We start from the raw sequence: 11309 nt of genomic DNA, 5'->3' as shown, positions 1-11309 counted from the left end.
TGTGAATCCTATTTCACCACAGCACACAAGGTACTTTCCAAGCCCCTCAGACTTCTCAATTTCTATCCTCAAGATAGCCTTACCTTTGCCTTTGCTGTTGATTAAAACTAAAACAGTCCTGAGGCTTTTTTTTTTCTTATATGAATATAGTGGCTGAATTGATAGTCATTCAAAAAAGAGCTTCCTAACCAAAGACTCTAGAAAGAAAAGGAGATAACTAATGCACACAGCTCAGGTGACAACATGCATTTGGATGAGCAGCCCATTGAGCTAGGCCATCAGCATATGAATAGTCACTGAACAAGAAAAATGAGCTGGGCCCAGAATTAATAGAAGTAGTTCGGGCTAGGTTACATTTAGGAAGTTGTGCATGCTTTCAATGATCCCAAGGTGCTCTCTAGTACTCACATTTTCCCATTAATGCAATACAGCTGTGAATCATGAAACACTCCTTTCAGAAGAATGAAAATTGTAGGTGATTCAAAAAGCAATGGAAAGATGCATGGTGGGTGAAGGCTCTGGGGTACTGCCCGTGATGAATATACTTGAAAAGAGTAATCAATGGCATCATCAAAGTCATGTATGACTGGGAAAGGAGGTAGATCAAATATGTAGCAGGAGTGAGGGATAATAGATGGTCCCTGTGAGCACTGTACTGGTACCAGTGAAATATTTAAAGAATAAAAAAGGCTTCCAGGGCATTGGGTGGAGAATTGAGTTTAGAGAATATGTGGAAAGGCATGGACAATTATCACATGGAATGGAAGAGTATAGAGGGCTTATGATCTATATCAGGGATGAGTATAAATATTAATGGACTCACAGATCTATAATACAGTGGAAAGGGTGCTGAGTTTGGAGTCAGAGTATCTGGATTGGAATTCTGGATCTGTAACTTAACTAGGTGATCTTGGACAACTTACTCCAGTTTCCCTAGGGCTGAGTTAAATGGCCCTTAGTCTAAATCTATAGGGATATGGACTGGAGCAGTGATTACATGTCTATAGGAAACTCCCAGAGGAGCAAACTCCTTTTACCACTACAGGTTGGCAACTTCTCTAGTATCTTTGCCAAGAAAGCCCCAAATGGGGTCACAGGCACAACTGAACAACCACCACAACTGAAATTTATAGTGTTATGGTGTTGTCTGGCTCACTAAAAGGTTAAGTGTCTTGCCCAGAGTCAGATTTGATTGTTATTCAGTCATTTCAGTTGTCACAGAGGTTTACAACCTATAATTTCATCATATAGATGGGGTTGCTGTTGTTGTTCAGTCATTTTCTGTCATGTCCATGACCCCATTTGGGGTTTTCTTGGGAGAGATACTTGAGTGGTTTTGCCATTTCCTTCTCCATTTAATTTTACAGATGAGGAAACTGTGGCAAACAGGGTTAAGTGTCTTCCCCAGGGTCACCCAGGTAGTAAATATCTGTTGTTGTTGTTTGTCCTTCATATCTGAAGAGGAACAATGACATCAGGGAGGTGATGTCATGACTTGGAGTAGCCTCACTCTTTCACAGCCATCTTGGTCCAATGGCAAGGCATAGATCAAGATGACTGGAGCTGGCCCAGCATGCAGTGGGAAACCTTGGCCTTTTTAAGCTAAGGCTTTTCACAGCTCTCTGCCTGAGGCAATGTCCATTCAGTGATTAAGACTAGGTAAGAAAAGAGGCAAAGAAAGGCCTTTTTTACTTAGTCAATAATAAAATAAAAATAAATGAATGAATAAACAAACAAATAAATAAATGGGGCTTCAGGTAGGGAAGACCCTTAGGATTTCTAGACAAATATGAAACAATTGCTATTTATGTCCTCTCTGAGCCATCAAGAGGCCAAGCCATGGCCTAATGAGGCCTAGGAAGGGGCCTATTGTTGGCCAATCAATGAGAGCCAGAGTTATTGGGGTTTAAGGAGTCATTCTTAGACAAGATCTAGCAGGCAAATCTCAAGACATCTTGTGAGGTTTCAGCAAAGTGATATTCCACTGGGCAGAGTGCCTGTAGATAAGTGTATGATTCCCTATATGGGGAGAGGGAGAGAAGGGAAAAGGGAAGGGGAAAGGAAAGGAGAAAGGAAAGAAGAAAGGAAGAAGGAAGGAAGGAGTTTGTGGCCCAACTGGAACTAGTCAGTTGAGTCTCCAGTGGGACTTTTTTTACTCACACAATGTTAGTTGTTTTTTGTCCTTCATTCTTGAAGAGGACCAATGACATTGGGAAGGTGATGTCATGACTTGAAGTGAATTGGATTTAAGTGAGACAGAGCTGTGCCAAGTAATCGGCCCCAATCTCTGCTCCAGAGCCATCTGGGTCCAGTGGCAAGATAAAGATCAAGATGACTGGAGATGGCCCCAGCCATATTCCTAACTCTATGGCAGCTAGGTGGTACAGTGATTAGAGTGTTGGGTTTGGAATCAGGAAGACTCATCTTCCTGAGTTCAAATCTGGCCTCAGACAGTAACTAGCTGTGTTACCCTGTGGCAAGACACTTAACCCTGTTTGCTTCCTTTTCCTCATCTGTAAAATGAGATGGAGAAAGAAATGGCAAACCACACCAGTATCCTTGCCAAGAAAACTCCAAATTGTATCATGGAAAGTCAGATATGACTGAAGTGACTCAACAATAACATTGGAGGTGGATCTTGAAACCAGGTCTTTTTTTTTGCCTATGAGGCCAGCTTTCTATCCACTTAACTACACTGCATCTGCATTTATGATCCTATAAAATCAAATTCTCACCTGCATTTCATACTATGATTTTTAGTTTAAATTCTTTGCCCTTTGCAGCATTTGTATATCTATATGCCAAACTCAGGGATATAAAGGCTGATTCTTCAAGTAAAATTTTGTACAAGGACTCTCCCTTTTATCCCATGCTTCCCAGAAACACCTTGAACACAGACATTGTGTGGGAGTACTTCTTTTGCGAGTTCCCAAGCCCTGCCGGGGCTACTTGGGTAGTAATTAGGTCTAGGATCAAAGTCAATATCTAATTGTAAAATAGTGCCTAACAGTACAGGGAATATAGCAATTCAACAGTTCTTGTTGAATTATTGACTTTTTTCCATTTCATTTTATTTCTCAATTAATAAGTGTATATTTTCTCTCCCTCCTGGCCTATGCCCCAATTTAAAAGAAAAAAGAAAAAAAAAAGAAAAAAAACCAAAATCTTTGTAACAAATATAGATGGTCAAGGAATAAAAATCCCATTGTCCATACTCAAAAATAAATATTTCAATCTGTATCTTGAATCTATCACTTGTCTTTCAAGAGGAGGGTGGCATATAACATCATCAGCCCTCTCATGTCATTAAATTGATTAAAGGACTTAGATCTTTTAAAATTATTTGCATTTCAATGTTGTTATTGTACAAATTGTTATTTTGGTTGTTACCTTCACTGTATCAATTCATACATGACTTCCCAGGTTTCTCTGAATCCACCCCTTTCATTATTTCTTACAGCCTAATTGTTGGGTAGACTTGTGACCTGGATTGGGGGCTAGTTAACCCAAAGAATTGGAAGCTCATCATGAATCTTGTAAAATAAAAATATTTATTAGGAGAGAGGGATATATGGTATTGGGACAGAATCACTATGGAGACTGTCTGATTGAGTAAGAGAAGACCTGGTCTTTCCTATGTTTGCAAAACAAAGAAAGGGGAGGGATTTACAAAGCAACTGGGAGGGAAATGCAAACAACAGGGAGGTAATTTTGGAATCACAGGGCATCAGTAAGATATGCAGCACTCATCCATATCTTGCATATCATCTTGCATACTTTGGTACTGCTTATCAGTGTACTAGGATGCTGTACACCTTATTCCTGAGGTGGGAGGCAAAGCTGTTTTTCCCTTGGTAAAGTTTAAGGATTCCTTGGGGTTGGAATCTTTGGTTTCTTGGGGTCCCACTACATTTAGGATAGTAAGGGTCCCACTATATTCCCACAATCTAAAAGTATTCATATTATATTGTATAATTCACATTACATTCATATACTATGATTCTGTTTAGTCACACCCTCAGGTTTAATTATATAATGTTGAAAAATCAGTAGAGAGGGTCACCCCCCAACACAGTTCTATTTTCAATGAACCATTGTGATTTGTAATCACATCGAAGAGTGTAGTCCTTTCAATAACATGGATTGCAATTCCATCCATTCCCTCTTGTCTTCTATATAATTCTTGTCCAGGCAAAAAAACAAAAACAAAAACAAAAACCCAACCCTAAAATACCCCTCCCTTCCAAACCCACTACTACCACCTCACCTCAAAGCAGTTTTGCCCAGTAAGCAACAATATAAAGAATAATATTGGAGGATATTCTGAAAATTAAAATCAATCTCAATAAAATGATTACAATTAAATAATAGTCCCTAATCTTAGAGAGAATCATTTAGTTTCTCAAAAGTCATACAGTAGCTTGCAGGCAGAGTCCAAGAAGGAAGAGTTGAATAATTAACCCTCCTTTCCCAGTGTATTTCAGACAACCAGAGTATTCTTTTTTTTTTTTTTTTTTTTTTGCGGGGCAATGGGGTTAAGTGACTTGCCCAGGGTCACACAGCTAGTGTCAAGTGTCTGAGGCCGGATTTGAACCCAGGTACTCCTGAATCCAGGGCCAGTGCTTTATCCACTGCGCCACCCTAGCTGCCCCCCCCCCCCCTGAGTATTCTTGTGAGATATAAGAGGCAGAAAGGATCTTCTCACTTCTGGACATCTACCATAAGCACACCATACCCTTACCCCTAGGCAAACTATGTCAACAAAACAAGCAAACTCATCAAAGAAGAAACCTTACAAGGTCAATGGTAGGTGTAAACACCTTAACAAGATCCAGAGTATGGTCTTCCTCTTACCATAAAATGCTTTCATATTTAACATTTTATATTTCAGGAGAAACCAAATGAAAGCAAAGCAAGGTAAGGAGACTTTATTTAGTCTATAAAAATAAGCAGCTAAGTGGTGCAGTGGAAAGAGTGCCAGACTTGGAGTCAGGGAGACCTGAGTTCAAATTTGGCTTCAGACCCTTATTGGTTGTGTGACCTTGAGCAAGTCAGTTAACTTGCCTATTTTCCTAATCTATAAAAAAGGGGGAAATAGCCCCTAATTCCATAGGGCTGTTTCAAGGATAAAATGACATAATAGATCAAATGCTTCTCAACCTTCAAGTGCTAGTAATAGTAATAAGGTAAAATGGGGTCACTTCCTTATAAAGTAGAGGAAGTACGGATGGACTGCTATAGTCAGTCACCTGTCCTTCTTCTGGGCTCCATCCAATGCTTGACTCTTTTTGCTTTTTTTTTCTTGGTAGTATTTTATTTTATTTTATTTTCCAATTACATGTAAAGATTGTCTTCAACATTTATTTTTGTAAGATTTTGAGTACCAAATTTTTCTCCCTCTCTCCCTTCCCTCCCCCTTCCCCAAGACAGCAAGCAATCAGATACATTTTTCCATATTAGGGCTTGACCCTTTCTTAGGAAAATCCAAAGCAAGGTATTCATGGCCACTAACTTATGAATGGGAACTCAATTGAAATTGATGGATATTAATGGTTATATCAATTTAGGAGATATTGAAAAAAGTTCTGCATTGTGATGGTCTTTTCTAATTTCTGTTATAAATTGGAAAACTGATTCTATAAGAGCAAAGAAATAATGGCAGTGTCAAATACATGATGGAAAACTCTTCCCTTGTAGTCGGAATTATGAGTATGTAGCAATAATTATTAGTTGACAACATTCCCTTATGACATTAAGCTAGGGATGGGAAATAGATGTTTTCATAGTTGTTTTGGTTGATTTTTCAGCTGATATCACAACTTTATTTTAATCATTTGTATCTATTTGTTTGGACACAAAATAATACAAACTGATATATCAGGGTATCTGGCTCAGGAGTGGGAGCAACTGATGAAACAATATGATACCAGGATCGGTGCAGTACTTCTTACTCTAAAAAGGCTAGTAGTTCACTGGCAGTTCAGTGGTAGCCTCCATTTTCTTGCTTCTTACTCTTTTCCCACGCAAAGATAATGGAGGCTTATTACCTCATATAGGGAAGACCCTCACTAATAATGGTGAATATCCTTCTAGTATGAGAATCACAGAAGCAAATCTAAGGAAATCTCTTTATCTTGGTTCTCATCTTTAGCTACTGTTCAAGGACATAAATGGTCCATTACTGCAGATCAGACTAAAACCTTAAAGAAGTTTTTTCATCAGGCTGAGCATCAGTTTCCTTATGAGGGAGTCAGACTGCCTCTGAGGTCCATTCCAGCTCTTACATTCTGGGATTCCTTGCAAACAAACAAACAACATATTTGCATAAAAAATAAGCAGTACTGGTCTCTTCTCCCACAAAATTATTTTCAGGATTCCTTCAGGAGATGGAAAAAAAAAGAAGAAGAAAGAAGGGCACCTTGGAAAGACAAAAACATAAAATATGTGTTCAGGGAATTTTAAAAACAAAAAACTCATCTCCTTCTCCCCAGGAACAATGACAACAACAACTACAGTTTAGCTCCTGAGGAAGGTAGGGGTGGGAACCAGGAGAGAAATGGAAACTTTATTAAGCCATTCCAAATTCTAAGGGAATAGAGAGGCTTCATTTCTCACAGCTATTTTTAGAACATGTCAACTTCAATCGTAACCTTTCTCAGAGTAGAGAGCCAAACACTAAAAGCATTTAGGTGGAATTCCTTTCTGGACGGCATAGCTAGGATGAGAGACGCAGCAATGGAAACACTTGAGTTGAAGAGTTTAAGAAGACTTCAGAAAGTTGTCTGGGAGGAACATATTTTGGGAAAAAGTTTTCTAACTTTTACCAAGTTCACTGGCTCCTTCTGGTTATACTCTCTTCTGGATTTATGCCTCGGTTTCTGCCAAGGGCCACTTCGTGGGTGAAACCACTTAATAATGAAGTTCCTTGAAGTGTTTTGGTAACAAAGGTCCCTTTAGTGGGTTCAAGACAGGGCCATTTTATCATCAAATTCTAATCTATATGAGATATTCTGGTCAGTCATTCATTCATTCACTTATTTAACAAACATTTATTGCACAATGTTGGGGACCTTCTGCTATAGAGAATACAAAAGGAGTATGTGTCCTCGCTTTCGGAGTACTTACAATTTAATTGCAAATACAGAATGTCCCAAAGTAGATTATCTAAGCTTTGCAGGCTCCTTGAGAGAAGAGACTATCTCCATTTAATTTTTTTTATTCCCAGCTGCTAACATAGCACAGCCACAGCTATGTTTCAGTTCTTGGAACATTGTAAGTACTTAATAAGTCCTTGTTGATTGATATCAATTATCTCTTTTGGTCCTTATAACAACCTGGTGAGTAATCACCACCACCATCATGATCATAACAACTAGCATTTTTAGAGTGTTTTAAAGTTTGTGAAGTATTTTAGTAAGGATTATCTCAATTGATCCTTACAACAATCTTGTAAAAATAGGTGCTATTATTATCCCCATTTTCCAGATGAGAAAATTGAGTATCAGAGCAGTTAAGTATCTTTCCCAAAGTGAGAAAAGCTAAGACAGGCAGCTAGGTAGTGTAGTGGATAGAGTTCTGGGTTGGGATTCAAGTGGAACCAAGTCCAAATTCTGCTTCAGATACTCTGCTATGTGACCCTGGGCATCACTTAGACTCCCAGCTTCAATTTCTTCATCTGAGAAATGGAGACAAAAATAGTATCTACTTCACGGGGTTGGAGTAAGGATCAAATGAGACACTTCTATAAAGTACTTTTCAAGTCTTAGAGAACTATATCAATGCTAATTATTATTATAAATAATAATAATGATGTTAAATTCACACAGCTACTATATATCTGAAAACAGATTTAAGCCCAGGTGTTCCTGAATCTAAGTATAGTGTTTAATTCCCTATGCCTTTTTCTGATAATAATATGATCGAGTACCCAAAAGCATGTTACAAAAATAATTGGTTTGGAGGTTTAGAGTTACCATATAATGAGTTCTCCACGTGTTAAAGGTCTTCTGGTAGAGGCAGGATAATGACTTGTTCGATATGTTATAGATGGGATTCCTGATTGGGTTGAGGTCAGATTAGATAATCTTTGATGTTCTTTCTTTTTTTTAAGATAGCTTGGTTAGATAATGTATATTCCATATGGCAAAGCCAGTTTTTAAATAATAGCAATATGATCAAATATTTGAACTAAAAGAAACATTATTTAATCTTTTCCATGAATTTCACAAGCATAGCACAGAAATTCTAGATAATTGATATAGATGGCTAGATAGCAAAGGAATTTATTAAGCACTCACTATGTATTAGACAAGAGAGTTCGGTGGTGTAGTAAATGGAGCACAGGGCCTGGAGTCAGGAAGATTTGAGTTCAAATCCATAGATACTTATTAGCTATGTGACCCCCCAGGCAAGTTATTTAGCCCTATTTGCCTCAGCCTTATCTGTAAAATGAGCTGGAGAAGGAAATGGCAAACCACTCCAGTATCTTTGCCAAGAAAATCCCACATGGGGTCATGAAGAGTGAAACACAATTGAACAACAAAAAGTACCAGACATTGTGCTAAGTGCTGGGGATACAAAACCAAGAAAACAAAATGGTGCCTATTCTCAAGAGCCTACGTTGCAGCTTTTTGAGAGAAAGTCACGCAAATCAACTTTTCCTATAGGATACATCCTAGAATATCAGAGCTGGAGGAAAATTTAGAAACCAGTCAGTCCAACTTTCTGATCTTATAGATAAGGAAAGGAAGGCCCAGAGAAATGGAGTTTTACTTATTTGAACTGACATCACCTATTCCAGCACTCTTCCCTGCCTCTAACAAGGAGATCTTACTGATTGTGCCTGCTAATAACAATGGTGGACTCACAGACCAATACTTGCCATTACTTATTTTCATATCTGCCTATACCTTTTCTCAGTTTATTGGCGCTGCTCCTCATCAGTTATTTCTTTCAGTTTTCCTTTGTCCTGAATGTCTATACCATCCCTAAAGCCATTTCTGTAAGCTAGCTCAGGTCCCATGGCCTTAAGAGCAATTAAATGTTTTATAGTTCTCATTCTAGCCTGCAGTCGGTCTTCAGTAAGCAGGGAACCAGACTGCCTTCCTGTAGCACCTGCCAACTGACTCTTACAAATGAGCCTAAAGCATGGAGATTAGTCAATTTCACCCTGAAAATGGAAGCCCAAGATGCCGGCTGATGGTTTTCCTTGCCTCCTTTGCCTGTTTGAGTCCTGGAGGGAGGTGCATTCAGGAACATCCTCATTTACTGCTGGGCTTTCCCAGATTGCTTGGAAAAGCAGGGGAGTTGTTTTCTATTGTATTTCTGTGGATTGCAGCTGCTTGAAAATTCCCCGATTGATTTTCAGCACAGCAGTGCTGCCCCAATTCTAATAAGGTTCAAGCACTGAAAAAGTACCTCCGTGAACCATTGATTACGTTGACATAGCAATCTATTTTTTTTCTGCCCCTAGTAGGCTGGATCAGTTCTTTGCACCTGCATTTGTTAAATGTTGCCCCCTTTTGTCTTTGTGAATAATCTGATCAGAGACAAAAAATGTGCCTCTGTCTAGTGGTTCTGCCTGCACATCTGTCAGTGGGAAAGGGGAAGCTAAGGAAATTCAATGAAGTGCTTCTGGTACAATAGAGAATTGAACAGGGTTAGGTCCCTTAGAACTGCTCCACAAGAGAATGAGAATGGGAAGGGACCTAGAGATTATCCAGTCCCATCTCTTTCATTTTATGGAAGCTGAAGTCCAAACTGGGGAAGAATTCATTCAAGGTCATAGGAAGAGAAAGGTGGAGAGCCTGGACCGGAATCCAGTTGCTCTAGCTCACAGTCCAGTGATCCCTGATCAAAGTTCCTTAGAATTCTAGAGAAAGAATGTGAATGAATAATCTGAAAAATAGAAGATTTGTATGAATTGATGCAGAATGAAATAAGAAGGACCAGGAGAACAGTATACATAATGACTCTAATAACTTAAATGAAAACAACACTAAAGGGTAGGCAGATTCAGAATAATTCTGAAGAATTATCCTGATCCTGGAGAACAAATGATGAAATGATTCTCCTTTATTTCAGTAGAAATGTGGAAGGACTTTGAGAGTGGAACTTGATACTCCTTGTGATATGCAAATGAACTTTTAGTTCATTTTGCTTAACTGATTCACAATGAGATCACATGGTTTTGTTATAAAAACAAAAGTTATCAATACTATATAATCAAAACAATACTATAATACATGAACAGATCAAAGGACTAGTAACATAGTGAGAGTATCCAATATATATTGAGTTTCCACTTTTGTATATGAGTAGCTTTCCATGTCATGAAACAGCCTTTGGTGTGTGAATCCAATCCAATCTAATAAACTTTTATTAAGCATCTACTATATGCCAGACATTGTGCTGAGCATTGGGGATACAATTAATAATAATAATAAAAAAAGACAGCTCCTGCCTTCAAGGAGCTTACAATCTAAAGGAGGAGACAACACAAAAAAGGAGGCTGAAAAGAAAGGGAGATGACACCTGGGAGTGCCCAATGGTAGGACATCTTTTCTCATGGTAGTGAAAAGCAGGCAGAGGAGCAGATGCAAAGTGGAGTGAGTAAATTGAGTTTGTTAAGGTTGTTCACTAAGTTATATAACCTCTTTGATATCTTGCTCTCATCACCTTGCCTATACCATTTTTAGATGTCTTAGGGCTAGTAAAATATTTTGCTGAATCCCTGTTTTCATCTAAGTACAAAGAGAACCATTTCCACCCTTCTCCATCTCGATGTGGATTTTCCAGAAAAACTTCTTGAAAGTGGAAGTCCTCAATGCAAGTGCTAAGGTTCCACACATCAGTCTGCTTGTGGGGTTTAAAATGGAAGATGTTCAGCAGACAGTGAGCTGGGTCATTACAATATAAAAAAGAAAATGGAAAATGGGATGTGGGGCTGCTGGGAACCCTAACACATGTAATACTTAAATTGCCTGCCACCTCTGACCCAGTAAGTCACCCTTCTAGCACACCCTCCCCAGTTTAAAAGGAATTGTTAGCCATGCATCAGTGCTTTTTATAGAATAGGTGTCAGGTCCTTCGACGTAAAAGGCAAAATATGTTACTTATACTTTATATATGCATATATAAAATTCATATTTACTTTGTACATATACATGGATATGGATGTTTCTATGAACATGTCTATCTCTGTATCTCTTTATCTATGCATGATCACATATCCACACTCACACATAATTTACTATCTCACACTCAGAGGTAAGAATGGAGAGGACTTCATGACTTGACCTCCCAATCCT

Source organism: Dromiciops gliroides, chromosome 3 (assembly GCF_019393635.1).
Source record: "Dromiciops gliroides isolate mDroGli1 chromosome 3, mDroGli1.pri, whole genome shotgun sequence".
Classification (NCBI taxonomy): Eukaryota; Metazoa; Chordata; class Mammalia; order Microbiotheria; family Microbiotheriidae; genus Dromiciops; species Dromiciops gliroides.
The sequence above is the reverse complement of the archived record's forward strand: the minus strand, read 5'-3'. Positions refer to the sequence as shown.